This window comes from Zingiber officinale, chromosome 5A (assembly GCF_018446385.1).
Source record: "Zingiber officinale cultivar Zhangliang chromosome 5A, Zo_v1.1, whole genome shotgun sequence".
NCBI classification, from domain to species: domain Eukaryota; kingdom Viridiplantae; phylum Streptophyta; class Magnoliopsida; order Zingiberales; family Zingiberaceae; genus Zingiber; species Zingiber officinale.
The window spans coordinates 108,603,042-108,620,822 of NC_055994.1; positions in this window are offsets into that span (position 1 = coordinate 108,603,042).

Genomic DNA, 17,781 nt, shown 5'->3' on the forward strand with positions numbered 1-17,781 from the left:
AAACAATGAATAGCATATTTGAACTCCTTGCAACCCCAGAAATCCACAAGAACTGAAATGGGTGCAATTGAAGCTCTCTAGGTCATCAGTGGATTTTAACCAAAATCCACTAATGGACCTAGAGAGCTCTGATTGCATCCATTTCAGTTCCTGTGGATTTTTGAGGTTGCAAGGATTTCAAATATGCTATCGATTGTTTATTTCAACTTCTAAGAGGTGTTAAAATATTTTTAGAAGAATCGACGTGCAAAAGAAAGAAAAAAGAGAGGAAAGAGAAGAAACATTGCATGCATAGAGGAAAGAGAAGAGAGAGAGAGAAATGATAGAGAAAATAAAAAGAAAAATAATCAGGAGGATAGAATGGGAAAAGAACTGTAAAATGGTGCATCTTTTGGTAAATAATAAAGTAGCATGCGTCTTTTGATAAATTCGAAAATTTGGATATGCCTTTTGGTAAATTATCGTTAAAAGTACTAAGAATTTGAGTATCTTCGACCTTTAATGACCTTTCATTGCAAAGGAGTGATTTGAGGCTCATCCTAAAAATAATAAAATTAATGAACCATATAACATCGAATTTAGGATGATCAATTTAACCCCACGGAAGTTTTACTTTTACAAATTTAAGTATCATGTAACTGATGACTGCTTGTTTGGCCACCTACTTATTATTTATGTTCCCTTGGGGTGATGCGGTAATTAAGATATGGGGTGTTACTACATGAAGTTTTAGGGTCAAAACTTAGTGTGTCCAAGCATGTCTTCCCCATGCCTTGGGCACCTGTACTAATGGCTAGTAGCCACCCGTGATTTACCTCCTCCGTGTTGACCTAGGAATGAGCGAATCACCTTTTTTTGCCACATGATTGGTAGAGGAACACCCCGGGGCATGGTTGAGTTGACTACTATGGAGTAAATATTACTATAATAGGCAAGGGGTTTAATCTCAACAAAGTCAAGAAAAATACCCTCCCCGTAGTGGCCAACTGTAACTTTCAAATTTACTTTCTCACATATGACCGTGGGGTCGGTCGTGTGAGCCCTTGGGGTGGCAAATTCCATCTTTTGCTACAATGATGGGTGGAGGAAGATTGCCAAAATCACTTTTATCAATTCGAGAAAAATGTCCTCCTCACAGTGGCTAACTGCAGCTTCCCGATTTACTTCCTCACAGATGGTCATGAGATCAGTCGTGTGGGGTTATTGGGGCAGTGGATTTCACCTTTTTTGGTACAATGCTTGGTGGAGAAAGGGCCCTCAGGGCATAGCTGAGTTGATCACCACATGATAGATTTGTAGAAATGAGAAAAGTCAATTCTCAACAAAGTAGAGGGAAATACCCTCATATCTGGTAGTATACTCGATTTCCTCATTTACTTCTCTATAAATGACTATGGGGCCGGTCCTGTGGGACGCCCGGGGTCAGCGTATAACCTTTTGCAGAAATGATTGGTGGAGGAAGGTCCTCACGGGGTGCCCAATTAACTAGAAGATGTCAAATTTGTTATAATGGAGAGAGATTAATTCCCAACGGGTTCATGCCCTTAGAGAAAAAATTTCACCTACCTCCTAGTCACTTGGTGGTCAGTTATATGCTGATCTCATGATGTACCTTCCTTCCTTCACATAATCTGAGGACACTTTTGCTACAATGATGGGTGGAGGAAGACCCCACATGTTTAGCTGAAATGGTAAATGAATGGTAGAATTTGCTCTAAGAGCAAAGGGTTGAATCCCAAGACTGGCAGGACATAAATCCTTACACTCTTATATAACTCACCCTCTCATCCATATTACCTTTTAGTTATCATGATTTACCTTTCTCATGATGATCCTAAGCTGAGTTGACGAGGCGTTAGAGGTTAACATATTCACCTTTTGCACTATGATTGGTGGAGGAAGGTCCAGGATTCTAATTCTGCAACAGTTGATTGAGTTGTGAAGTTGAGATATTGGATTGTGGACCATGCAACTATAAATATCTCCCAGGGCATACAAAAGAAATGTTAGTTATCCTTTTTAACAAATCATGAGACATGTTTCTCGCTGGGTAAGAACGAGATCCCTTTTCAAAAATTTAGATAGTCATTTTGCATTGATCTCCCAAATCGAGTCATGCATTGCTTGACCCATATTGGGTACTTGCTATTCGATAAAACTTTGGCTTAATTTGAGAGAAATAAGGTTTGAAGATTTGTCTTGAGACCTAAGGAATGTTCGACGACACTCATTGAATCTTTAGAAATAAGATGGATGAAAAAGGATCAATGGTTCGAAACAAGGACAGCCTAGTGACCCAAGATTTCATCGAAGTCAAGGTATTAGATTATGACAAAAATTTATGCTCGTCTTGCATCTCTGCACATGCCTCTTTTTCAACACTTCTTTTTTAGATTCATAAATAATAGATAATGCCCCTACAAGCCATCATGTATCCCTTTGCTTGTGTAGTATCTCCATCATCCAAATCCTAATTGTCTCTTGATGGAATTCTTAATCATGAATCCTAAAGACAAGTTCTAACAAACCATACAGATTATGCACAGGATCTAATCATATTGAAAATTTATAGCAGAAAAAATTAAACAATAATGACGATGACTAAAAATAAATATGACTTGAATGTAGCAGAAGTTTGGTCACTCCAACGTCATCCACAAAATTCGATAATCCTAAGAAGAAGAGACAAGAGGCTAATCTCCCTTGGGCGTGACGACATTGTACTTTCCTCATTATTTCACCGCTCGTGACAAGAGTATACCCTCACTTAAACAATCATAAACAAACATTTAATAAAACGAGCTCACTATCAGAGCCAGCTTGAGAATGACCTCATTTAATAAGAACAATCATAAACAAACATTATAAATAAATAAATCAATCAAAGAGAGTGCTGAATTTAAAAAAAAAAAAAGGGTCTCTACGTTGATTTTGGTAGAAACAATTAGAAAGATCATGTTAAACCTTTCTACTACAGAGACCATGGAATGAATACTTCAACTACTTTCATTCTACTAAGTAGGACCCACGCCATGGCCAAACGTTCCACCCAAAACAAAAAGCAAGCAAAGACAATTTGATCAAGGAAAGCAAGATGAAGATAAGAACTTATTTCAGCCTCTGCTGTAGTTGTCTGGAAGCTGGATAAAAGGAATGATTATCAGCACTTGTAACAAATTGATTGTCTACCCTTGAAACAAAAGACAATTTTTTTTTTTAAAGAAGTTTTACTTAGGGAATGCACTGAAGGAGAATTTTAGTGTAACTATAAAATTATTATCGTATGATGTAGAGATCAAGTATTTGAATCTCACTTTATCTTGAGTTCCCGTATTAACATGAGCTTAGTACAGTGAGTTACTCTTTACTTACGGTGTGCACTAGTTCAACTTACTTGAATTTTATTATTATGTTTAAATTTATTTATATTTTTTATTGAGTTTATTTAAATTTATTTATTAAATTTGAGTGTGAGTTTGAATTTTAAATTTATGTCCAAAAAAATACAACTTAATATTTTAATATGTAAAAAAGAATCTTATAACTTCAATGAAGCATTTAATAAAAAATAATAACAGTGACAAGTTTATTAAACTTATGAGTAATTTGGAGAAACCCCGATTTGGTATTCTTTTGATAAAATAAAAACAAAAAAGCCTACTCGTTGATGATTCTAAAAATTAAGAGCATCAATTTGAGTTTTACCCTATAATTTAGGTGTGGGTTGAAAGATTATTAAAACTAGTGTGATTGTGCAAATGCGTTGCGTGTATAATATAATAATATATAAATTATTTAGGTCTTTGAAAATCCGAATTGTTTGGATTTTCTACAATAATGACACTAAAGAATCCCAGCAACGGCTTCCCTATGTAAAAAATTATTTTAATTTAATATTATACTTGTCTTAGTAAAAAAAACTTTAAAAAGTATATTTTTTAACATCGTCGGCCTAAAATATTTATAGAAGCTTCTTTGATCATAGTGTTGTCAATTTTAAGATATGGGACTAAAAAAAATTATATTTTTTTATATAAAACAACCAGAGAAAATTAATGATGAGAAGAATTTATAATAATACGATATAGCTGAGTCTCGAACTCTAGATCATTGATTGTTTCGCTTGTGGAATTACTAATAAACCTTGAAATTATTTTTAGTGTAAATAGAAAAAAGGACATTAACGTAAATGCATTTTAGGCTTCACCAAAATTAGTTAGTAAAGGAGGGAGATTTTTAATAAAATAGTAAGATATAATATTTTAAAAAATATATAATTTTTTAAAAATTATTTGATCTAGTATTTATGGGAGGACTGAAAAATCTTATGTGATTATAATTTTACACGTTGTCACTTTCATATTCGATTTTACAAAACACATTAGTGCAAAGAAAAATATAAAGAAAACAATTAAGAAATAGAACAAGTAAACAAAACAAGCTATTTAACATAGTTTAAAATTTTTATTTTCTAATTTATCTGGTGGTCAATGGACAATTTTTATGGGACCAACATAAATTAAATATATGATGTCAATTAAAAAAAATCTTTATTTCAACTCAATAGCCTATGATGGATCACCCCATACAAAGTCATTATTTTTTTTCTCCTTTTCAATAAGTTAGATGCGAAGAAACCTTTTATACTCTTATTACAAGAATAAGAAAATAAGTGCATGAAAAGAGTAGTGATAATGCACAAGGAAACAAAAACATTGAGCTTAAGATTACAAGAATGAGCATTGTTAATAGTCTTCCTATACCTCCATAAGCCCATATACATATAACCACAACCTTCAATTCTTTTTTAGCCTTCAATTAGTTTGTTCATCCTACAATGTCAGCTTGTTGTACCACAATGGTACTTCAGTCAACTCAACTAGTTTGACTCATTAGTTGACTGACTAAACATTAGCTTATAGGTATCTAGCTGTTGTTGTTCATTGACCTAAAATCTATGGCTCTCTTTAGGTTTGCCTTTGTTGATCACTGGATTGACTTAGACATGAACAGCTGTGATAAAAAAAAATCATAAATTTGAGATAAAAACATAATTTCATCCTAAATATGTGACAAATTGATTTGTCGTAAAATTAAGATAAATTTGCGATGAAAATATTTTCGTCATAAATTTTATTTCAAAACTCAAAATTTTTTGCCAACATCTCCACTGTTTTTACTTTTATCATATTTACATGTTTACGTGCATACAACATCATATAACACATCAACACATACCCATCCTATAATTAAATATGATACAACACATCCTGTTAACAGTCAAAGATGTCATCAAAATTAAACACTTCACATTCATACACAATAAACCAACATCCAAACAACAAGTTATAATATCCAAACATATCAAAGTTCAACAAGTAATAATATAAACAATAAGCCTAACAAGTCATCTAAACGACAAAAAAAAAAAATACAAACCATCATGTCTCAGGGTCTTCTTCCGTTCTTCTTATATTGCATCAAATTATAAACAAATAATAAGTAACATTTATAATATAAAAAATATGTCTAACAATCAATGATATGTGTGCAAAACTTAAACCATTGTCATAATATATATCAAGGTCTTAGATGGCAAAAGATATAATTTATCCTTAATTGCATGAAACATATACATATATGAAACTTGTAACTAAGCGTAACAAAAATATATATATATAGGTCATGTAATCAAAAATACATCTATCAAATGTTCTATGATATAATACAAGTATCGAAATCTATATAGGTAACTTTGCATAAACTCGTAGTAGGCAAGTCAAAAATATGCAAAACATGACATAACATGCAAAGTATCAAGTAAAAATAAAAATATAGAAGCAACTATAACATGACATTAAAAAAAATTCTTAACATGAAACTTAATAGATAAAGACTTACTTACTCCAACATGGATTTACCAGAGGACTATTAAAAAAAATTAACTGTATTAAAAATTATATAAAAAATAAACCCAATCAAATAATAAATGTTCATACAAAAGAAATTCATGATCGAAGAATCATCACCATCACCATCATCATCATCATCATCACTGTCACTGGGACTTGGAGGAATCTGACTTGGAATGGAACTTAACTGAAAATGTCGCAAAATCAATTCCTGTTGTTGGCGCATTTCTCTCATTTCTTGATCCATTTTAGATATAATGTCATTCAATTGGGTAACCTCTTCAGTTAAGTTATATATCTGAGTATTTACGGTTAATGAGGAGGAAGAAGATGTATGACCAACTCTGAGTGTTAAAGAATAATCCTTCAATATCCTTCTTTGCACCCCACTCATAACTCATGTCATAATAATCATAATGACAGTCAAATCCATCAATATTAACACTAGAAGCACCTAAACATCTCTGTACTGCCTCTAGCTCAACATATTTTTCCTGTATTATAAAATAAATTAAAATAAATTTGTAATCACAAAATTTTAGGAACATAAGAATATAATGTTAGAGCAGGTACAAACCTAATAGAATATAAGTTATAAATTAAGATCCAAAATTTATCCAACCTTAATTGCTTTAGCTCTATCCCCGCTCCAAGTCTTATATTTTTTTTGAAAGGTGTGAATGAAAGTATCTATAAATGTAGGCTTCTTTCCCATTTCTTTAGTCTAAAAAAAATATGATTAGAAATAATTAAATAGTGTCAAATAGATTAATAAAATATTAGAAGAGTTAAAAAAAATTACCAATCTGCATCTATATTCATCGATATTGATAGAGTCCCCCGCATATATCACAGACATGTCTCCAGAATTAAAAGATTAATTTATTTTATTCTGGTGACTCCTTTTTTTACACTCTTCTGTTGCCCAAAAAATGAAAATCCTAATCCAATTTTCCTTAGTGATGAATGGTAGTTTGTCCCCCTTGTCTTTGCATGAATCAGTACATGGCGAATGTGATCGCCACATTTTTTCATGAAAATCCTCCTTATTTCCATCTCATCACTACTATCCCAAGTGAATGATCACTACAATGGAAAAAATAATTATTTATATATTCACTTCATTTAAGATATAAAATAAATAAGATATATCTTAAACTCGCTCCAGCATAGCTCTCTTGTCGGTGCTAGAGTACTTGTATAACTCATCGAGTCCCCTTTCTAATGGTTATCCATGATTCTATTAATCTCGTGAATAACACAAATAGAATTATTAAGGCTATCATAAAATTACAAAAAAAAAAGTTAAATAATTAAGATAGTTGAAAAAATAAAATATTTTGATTTTACTTATGAATCTCTATAAGGGGCTAACAACTCTCAAGTGTCTATATGCTCATCAACTAATGGTCTGTTTGGGAGGAGGTGAGGGAAGGGGAAGGAAGGGGAAGTAAGGGAAAGGGAAACTTTGAACCTCGTTTGGGAAGGAGTGAGGAAGGGGAAGGAAAGGTAAGGAAGGGTAAGCTTTAACCTTTGTTACCCATGGAAAGAGAAATTTTCTTACACCCCGAATTGGGGTGTAAGGAAGGGGAAGAGAAAACAAAATATTTTTTATTCCAATTCTATCCATGTTCTTAATAGTTTAAAAAATATTTCAATTTCTAATTTTACTATGTCGCCGGAGTTCAATTTCCTCGCCTTCTTCACAACTCGCTTACTACCAGATTATTAGAGGAGGGGATTCGACACATCTTCTAACTGAATTGAAGGGAGAAACTATTTTTGTCGTCAAAATTTAAGAGGATATGTACTATTTTTTTTAATTTTTTCATCAAAATTTAATAATTTTTTAAAGAATAGGAATTTTGGTTATCAGCGTTATCTTTCAAATTTTTTTATTTAAGATTTCTAAAATTATTATTTTCATTATTTCTCATTTAATTACTTAATTATCGGTAATTCATTATTTTGTTATGAATAGTATAAAAAATTTAATTTTTTATTAAAAAAATAGCTAATTTAAATGATAATATAAAAATTAATTTTATTATTAAAAATATCTAATTTATATTTATAAAATAAATATTAATATTATGAAACTTTTCTAATTTAAAAAATAAGGGTATTTTTATAACTTTATCTATTTAACCTTCATTCCCCTTCCTTTCCTCCCAAATAAAGTAACACATGTTACGTTAATAAACCTTCCAGCCCTCTCAAACAAGGAGAAGTTAAATATTTTACTTCCCCTCACTTCTCTTCCCTTCCCCTCTCTTCCCCTTCCGTTAATGAACCTTCCCTCACTCCATCCAAACATAGGGTAAGTGTCTGGAAGGAACAAAGGTAGCTACTGGCAACTCGATCAGCAAAGGTACTGTTGAAAGGGAAGGTGATGGTGCACCAGAAGATACTAGGAAAGGTGTATGCGACGGTCTTGCCTGATCAGGAGGTGTAGGTACTAATGTTGTATCAGACTGCCCCTGAGATCTCCGTCTATGAATCTATGACCACTCGTCGAAAAATATTCTGAAAATTCAAAAATAGGATAAAGTAAATACAAATTTGATGCATAATGAATAATATGAAAAAAAAAAGAGTAAGTAGATGATAAGTTATAACTTCTAATGACCTATAGAAAAAAATACAAAGCATTAATAGATAAAATATATAAATTTAAAAATGAGATAATTTTAAACTAATTGAGACAGATAAACCAATTGAGTTATGAGTTTTGTAATTAAAACTAAATTTACTCATAAAAAAGAAGTATCATATATAAAAATAAAATATCATAAATTTTGTTATATTAAGATAACAAACTTACTTATCATCAAAAATCAAAGTCCTCATTATCATTGTCATCCCCATCCTCATCATCGTCATCGTCATTGTCGTCATCGTCCTCCTCCTCCTCCTCATCATCATCATAATAATAATCATCATCATCATCATTCTCATGAATTCACTTACATCCATGTTTATCGCTACTCCGTTGAGATTTCGTAACATTGGAATAATATATTCCTTGGTAGGAAACGTATTCATAACTTTCTCTTGTTGGTATATGCTATGTCCTACCAATGTTCCTCAATTTTTTTCCGTGCTTTTGTTTTACAAACAAACCACAAATTAATTTTGTTATGTTTTAAAATAGGATATGAACCATAGAATACTTGAATTACTTGCTATATATGCTAAGACAAATGGTTGGTATTTTTTATACAATCTCTTATGATTTATTTCAACCAAATTATAATGTAGATGATCTTTATCCCTTTGATAGGGTCAAACCAATGACACATGAATAGAATAACTGGTATTTTTGGACCAAGGTATTCTACCTCTATAATTTCATTTAGCAAACCATAAAAATCATTGTTTGCATTTCTATCATTGGATGACTTAACACAAACTCCACTATTCATTATAGTCTTTCCCATTCTATATTCTTGAATATGAAAATTATATTCATTTATGAAATATGTTGGTCAAGTGTATACCATTACTTTTGGACCCCATGCAAGATGGATTAGCAATTCTTACTCAACTTGAGCTTGATTATTATGAACCTAAATTCAAATACGGCAATTGTTATGAACCTTCAAATGTGAAAACCAAATTTAAATTGAGTACTTACATATTATTTAAATCATAATGCAAATTCTTCTTGGCATAAGCAATCAAACTCTTATATTGACAATTCAGAATATAAGATTTTAAAAATCCTATGAAAAATAAATAAATTATAACACTAAAAGTTACGCCATAAGAAATATAAAAAATAAAAAATATATACTAACTCGTAATATGATGATACTTCTAGATAATTTAGTAAAATATATATAGGGGTTGCCCGCCATTCTTGACCAGTTAAGTATCTCTTCTTATATGGTCCACTTGGTCGACCTAAGTAGTTAAAAATTGAAAATGACTTTAAATTGGGATCAATAGGACCCTCATCATTCTTCCTGGTCTTCTCCTTTTGCTCTGAACGTGAGACTCAAAATAATATGATGCAAAATTTGTTACTTCCTCCACAATGTATGCATTAATAATAGAGACTTCAACTCATGTCTTATGTTTCACTTTTTTCTTCAAATGATATAGGAATCTGATTGTAATAAAATAAATTATACTAGGTAGTAATATATATAATAAAATTAGTATATTTTTATACATTCAAATTTCCAAAATATAGAAGATGAAAAATTTACCTTTCAAATGGATACATACATCGAAAATGGACAGGTCCTCCAACTTTGGCCTCATATGGTAAGTGAATCAAAAAATATTCCATAGAATTAAAAAATGATGGTGGAAATATTCTTTCCAAATTATACAAAATGATTGGAATATCTCTCTCTAACATCTTCATGTGTGAGTGTCTCAAAATTGTTGAGCAAATATCACGTAGGAAAATACTTAACTTCATAATCGTACCTCATATAAAATTTGATGATAGTTCCTTAAAAGCAATAGGAATGAGTCTTTGCATGAATATATGACAGTCATGACTTTTCATATCAATCAATTTGCATTCCTTGATATCGACACATCTTCCAAAATTAGAGACATAATTATCTGAAAATTTCAATGATTTCAACTATTCACAAACAATACATCTCTCATCCTTATTAAATGTATAAACTGCTTTGGCTTTGGTCCCCTACTATTTTCATCGACATCAAGAGTGAGTCTTTTATAACGGAGTTGCATATATTTTCTTACATTAAGATTGTCTTTAGTTTTTTTTATTGATATTCATCACTGTATTTATTAGATAATCAAAAACATTGTTCTCAATATGTATCATGATTATGATTAATCAAATGACTAAACTAATAAGGAAAATCTCAAAAAATTCAAAATAAATGTGTTTTAATAATGGAAGGCGGTCCTAGAGAACTCGGAATGATAAGAAACAAGTTCCTATGTATTCATATCGATCTTCTGATCTCATTAATAGTTTCAAACATTAATTTCACCCAATAAATTTAGATCAGTAATTTGTGGATATCAAATTGACTTTAAGATTTTCAAACTCTAACTCTTTTTTACTAAGTCATGGATTTATAAAGTTGATCTAATTAATTTAAATATAAAAAAAATTATCTTAGACATTTGAGGTCATTAATATAATCAGGAGATCGATACGAACACATAGGAACTTGTTTCGTATCATTCCGATCCCTCTAGGGTCACTTCCATTTTTAGGACGTATTTATTTTAATTTTTTTTAAAATTAACTTTTGGGATGAATTTGGAAACTCCTCCCAAATGGCAACGAATTTCCAAGTTTGTCGCCAATTTGGGACAAATCTTAGTTCATCGCCAATTTATCGCAAAATTTATTGGATTGGTGTAATCTTCTGTGATAATTTTTTTTCGTCGAAGAGTTTGTAAATACTGCAATAAATTTCGTATTTCGACACTGATTAACAACTAATTCTACAACGAAAATTTATTTATTGTTATTTTGCTATAATTTTATTTTGGTTCTAATTTCGTTGCTAATTAACGATAAATTTTATGTTCATCATGAAATTCATCATAAATTTGTGAATATTTTTCGTCCCAAATATTCATCCATAAATATCTATTTTTTAATGAACTATATATGAATCTTTATCTTCAAAATCTTTCAACAAGTATTTTAAAATTATCAAAAATATCTAAGTTTTTTCTCATATTATTTTTAAATTTTAACTATTTATTATTATAGTTTATAATTAAAAATAACAATAATAATGCACATGGCACACGTGAATAAATCATCACTATATAACTCAAAAAGCTTCCACGAATTTTACAATCAATTTAAATTATACACTTTAAGGGACGAAATTATAAAATTACTAGAATACATTCCAATTGAAGTTATTGAAGGGTAAAGATGTGGATATAAAGTTTACAGGGGTGTTTTATATAATTTCACAACTATCAAGTTGCCTTAAAATGGAGAGTGACGACCATGGAACAAATACATGTCATGTTGCCTTCATGGGAAAATTAGAAGCACTTATTAAGGATTATATTATTGGATTGTGAAGGCTCACCTAGAAGAGGTGTTAATAGATAGTGATAAACTTTTATACTTTAGGATTGATGGCATGGGTTCACTAAGACTTCTAGCCTAAGGTGGACGGTATGAATAGTCAATGTCCCTTAGTTATTCATTAAAAAAAAAAAAGCCTAAAACAATCAAACAATTAGCTACTCCGCGCACACAAATAACAAATAAAAAAAAAGAAGCTAACAAGATTCCTTAATGTGGTTCAAGGACTATACTCTTAATCCATGGCATATAATGCTTTTGAAGCATCGTCAACAAATATTCCACTAGAATCACTCCTTCACAAGACCAATAACCCCAATCTTGAGATGCTTACAATAAAACCTCTCCTCTTCAATACATTCAAATATAAAACTAAGAATGAGAACATTACTGAAATTTTGAGTTAAGTTTTCAACTTTTTCTAAGCCCTTAGAGACCTTTCAACAATGTAGGAACTTGTTCAAATGAGCTTCAAGAATTTGTTTGTAGAGCCTTACAAGTTTAAAGCTCCCCAAAGACCCAATTGGAAATATGCTATAGTTGACTAGTGGATCACAAGTGATCATTGGATAGCCAACTATATAGCAAGTCAACTAGACGTTCTCTTTAGTTGATTCCTTAGCTGTCAACCGACTATTGCTTGAACAAAAATATTTTATTCACTAAACTCAAGAAGTCAACTAAGTTACTGCAGTCAACTGGATCAACCTTCCAGTTTACTAAATCTTATTAGTGGTTCCTCCACATGGGTTACCTTCTTGTAAGCCTATGTAAAGTCTTGGGACTGAGCTAAATCATAGACTATAAATTGGAACCATGGCCAAAGGCTTCACACCAAGCCACTAGGTAGTAGACTCGTTACCTAGCAAACACATCATCCCTGATGATGTTGCCCAAAAGCATAAATCCCAAGATTAAACTTCGCTCATGTAATTTTTTTCATGCTCTCACACCTATAGGTCTTCAATCTCTTTGATGTTCTTCACTCTAAAGTTCGCCTTTATAGGCCTCCAATCAATTTATTCACCAAACTCCCTAAACTTGTATCATCGTCATCTGATCTTCCTTAAATCTAAATTCATCTTGTTTCTAGTCATCCTACGTCCACCTCACATCAAGACTTTAGCCCATCAAATACACCAAGCTCCTTGAGCTTGTTCCATCTGTTATCCTTCTTCTCTCCTTCTGAGTGTGCCCTGCCTCTAAGTCATCAAATTAGCAATTGGTCAATACTTCTCGTCCTAAAGTTCACCTCGCCATGCTTCTAATCTATTGAATGCACTAAGCTCCTTAAGATCGCTCTATGTTTTCTTCCAAGGTTACCTTGTACAAGACCTTTAAGTTATCAAGCATAAACCAACTCAATCCTGTCAAGTTAACCAACTTCGTATAATCTCGGCAAAGCCGAGATAAATACCTCTTTTATATGTTAGTCACTATTTCAAAGGTTAGTAACCGTCCGTGATTTATTTCTTCCGTGTTGGCCTTGGGACGAATTGACAGGGGCACTAGGGACGAGCATATTCATCTTTTTACCACAATGTTTGCAACATAAATTATAAATTATAATGAAACAATTAGACAATGTTAACACTATTGATTTTACGTGTTTTAAAGACTTCATTCCTACTTCATGATATATGACTCGTCAAAGTGAGTACTGATCGTGATCAATTCACTATCAAACAATTCACTATCAAACACTTACAAAAGATAAAAGAAAAAATCACTTACACTCTTCTTTCTTTGGGATGATTACAACGTAACACTTCTTTTAAATAGAGATGAAATGAATTTCTTGAGAGAGGAGATTACAAAGACTTATATAAGTAAGAATTCAATATCTCCATTCTACCACCTCTAGTGGACTTGGAAAAAACCTCTAGTATTGCTCAAGAAAATATAGTCATTGAGCAACCAATAGTTATATTGTTAGTCAACTAAAAAAACCTATAAATTGTTCAACTTTCAATGACTAGACTGAACCTCTAATCAACTATTGCTTGAATAAAAATATTTATTCACCTAAACCTCACGTTTAGTTGACTACATTGTTGATTGAACTCTCTATTAAACGACCACCTCCAATTGACTAAATTAATCGATTAAACCTAAGCCTCAAACATAAATATAAATATATATAAATATATATATATATATATATAAAAGTCTTGGAAGTTAAAAGATAGGAAGTAAAATATATTTAAGGAGAAGATAGAAGTATAGGCATTAGGTGAAATATATGATGATTCTAATACGATATGAGATAAGATGATATCAAACTTAAAAATAATAGATAAGAGTATATTCGGTGAGTCAAAGGACATGCACCACTAAGTAAAGAATCTTGGAGATAGAATGAGGAAGTACAAAAGAAAGTGAAGGAAAAAATGAATAGCTTATAAGGAATTATATATTTGTAAGAATGAGAAAAAACCTAAAGAAACATACAATAGCCAAGAGAGTAGTGAATGAAGTAAAAAATGAAACTTTTGAATGATTATATCAAAAATTAAGTACAAAAGAAGAGAAAAAAGACATTTATAGAATAACTAAAGTGATAGAAAGGAAGACAAGATATCTTACCCAAAAAAATATACCAAAGATGAAATATGGTACTAGTAAACGATAAAGAAATAAAAGAGCGGTGGAAGAGATATTTTCATCAATTTTTTAATGAATATTTAGGTTACCAACTTAACTTAGGTAATTTAAGTAGGTTAAATAAGCATAAAAATTTAAATTTTTATTATAAAATTCAAACTTCATAAGTAAAATAAGCTTTAAATGGAATGCACAATGAAAAAGCTATTGGATCATATGATATTCTGATAGAGGTATGGAAGTGTCTAGGAAATAAAGAATTAAATATCTTACAAAATTATTTAACATAATATTAAAAAAGGAAAAAATATCAGATCAATGGAGGATAAATACTCTAGTTCCCCTATATAAGAATAATGGAGACACATAAAATTGTGCAAACTATAGGGGTATTAAACTAATGAGTCATACCATGAAAATTTGAGAAAAAATAATAGAAAAAAATTAAGGAATGAGACCATGGTGACCAAAAATTAATTTGGGTTGATACCTGGAAGGTCGACAATAAAAGTTATACATCTTCTTAGACAATTAATTGAAAATTATTGGGAGCAAAAACAAGATCTACATATGGTATTCATTAACTTAGAAAAAACTTATGATAGAGTCTCAAGAGAAATTATATGGAGAATTCTAGAAAAGAAATGTGTTAGCTTAACATATATTAAACTAATTAAAGATATGGTTGAGGATGTAACAACTAGAGTAAAGACTTTAGGTGGACTAACTGAATCATTTTCAATAAAAATAGAGTTACATCAAGGATCAACTCTAAGTTCATATCTTTTTACACTAATTATGGACGAACTCACTGCACATATTCAAGACTATGGTGCATATTGTTTACAGATGATATTATTTTAGTAGATGAAACATGTGAAAGAGTAAATGTTAAATTATAAAGATAAAATATATGAAAATAAACAAAAGGAAAAGATAAAAGGAAAATGTTTTAGATTTAATAGAATAAAGACATAATATATGAAATTTAAGTTTAGCAATATTAGATATAATAAGATAATTGTTAAGATAAGAGATGATCAGTTGTCCAGAACTGAGAGCTTTAAATATTTAGGATTATTTTTACAAAATAATGGAGGAATTGAGAGAGATATCTTATATAGAATACAAGTAGGATGATTGAAATGGAGGAGAGCGCCGGGTGTTTTATGTAATCGTAAAATACCTCTAAAACTTAAAGAAAAATTCTATAAAATCACAGTTAGACCTGCTATATTATATGGAGCTGAATATTGGGCTATGACTCGAGCGTATAAGCAAAAGATGAGAGTTGCAGAGATAAGGATGTTAAAGTGGATGTGTAGGCATACGAGAATGGATAGAATAAGAAATAAGAGCATTAGAGAGAAAGTCAGAGTTGCATCTATTGAGGAAAAATTCTAAAAAAACATGTTTAAGATAGTACGAGCATGTATTTAGATGATCAATAAATTCTCCAATTAGGCTATGTGAAATTATGACAAACACGCATATCAAATGAGGATAAGGAAGACCAAAAAAACTTGGCTAGTAATAATAAAATAAGATAAAATTTATTTAAGTATAGATGATTATATAGTTGAAGATAAAACTCAATGACGTAAAATGATCCATATAACCAACCTCATCTAGTGGGATAAGGCTTGGTTGTTATTGTTATTGTAAACCCTAAGCCTACAAGAAGTCCTAGGATCAAGATAAACCACCAACTACAACCTAAGATCTATTGCTCCTCGATAATACACTTTTTATATGCCACTAGGTAGTCAAATCCTTACTTAGCTACATATATATATCATCTCCAACGGTGTTTTCCAAAAGTGAAAGCCCAATATTATCTCTCATAATCAAGGGCGTAGCCAGGGCTGGGCTTTGCTAGGCTCCAGCCTAATGCAACTCAGCAAGCAACCCAACAATTTTAGGCCTCAACTTGACTATGCTGGGTTGTGCTTTGTTGGGTTCAGCGTTTTTAGCCCAGGGCAGTATAGCTAAGCAAGCAGACCAACAATTTTAGGCCTCAATCTGGCTACGCTAGGCTAGGCTTTACTAGGCTCAACGTTTTTAGCCCAGGGCAGTTGTTCAACCTGGCTACGCCATTACTGGTAATCCCTTACAAGTCTCATGTTTTCAAGTCGTTAGCTTTGTCGATGCTCTTTGTTTCCATTAAGTCACCTCATGTTAGGTCCTCATTCCCTCAAATGCATCATGGCATCCTTCATCCCTCACCTATGAATCCACTTCACTTTGGGTTGCCCTAGAGTACACCTTATATAGGACCCTCAATAACTCGGATGCATCAATCTCTCTAAGCTTGCTCCACATGTCATTTTTCTCCTCTTGCCTTTTAAGTCCACCTCAAATCATGTCATATATCCATCAAACCATGTAACTATAAACTCAACCATGGTAACTCACTAAGCTCTTTGTGCATTATTTCAAGTTCTTGTACACCTAATGCACACGTCCGAAATGTAGATCAAGTCTAACTTAACCCTTTTTAAAAGCACCAAAATAATTTGGTAAAATTTGATCACTTTAGCGCATTTTGCACCAACATTATTGTAAAAAGGAACCTTATGGTATAAAAGTCCTATGACCTTATTCTTTGGCATTTATTTGTACCTCAAATTGAGATTATCATAATTAGGCTTTTAGCTCCCGATTTTTGAGCCAATTATGAACTTTTCTAATGTAGTTCTCATGTTGTCAAACTCTAAACTCAAAAACTTGATTGTCTAACATCAAATTTTTAATCAAGGTGTTCTTAGACTTACCTAACATGTGATATCAGTTAACCTTAGTCATATTTTTTCTAAGTTTATGTTTTAAAGCCTTAGTTTTCCTATTAAATTCTTCTAATTGTAGACTAAGGGGGTGCTTGGTCAGACAGAATGAGAGTGAAGAATGGGAAAAAGATTGAAAGTTGGTATTTGGTTTAGGAGATTGGTAGTGAGTCCCATGGATTCAATCCCCTAAATATGGTAATGTGTTATTATTGAATAAAATGGGAGGTTTGAAACTCTCTCTATTCTCATTTCCTATTTCTATCAATCTCATTCTCATTCTTATTCCCTTCTACGAACCAAGCACCCCTAAGATCAAACATTAAGTTATGCATATAGCTAGGTGTTAGGTACAAGAAACTATTAATCATTATATAGACTACTCTTCTGCCTCAACCTTGATTTGGACTAGAAAGAGACTAAAATT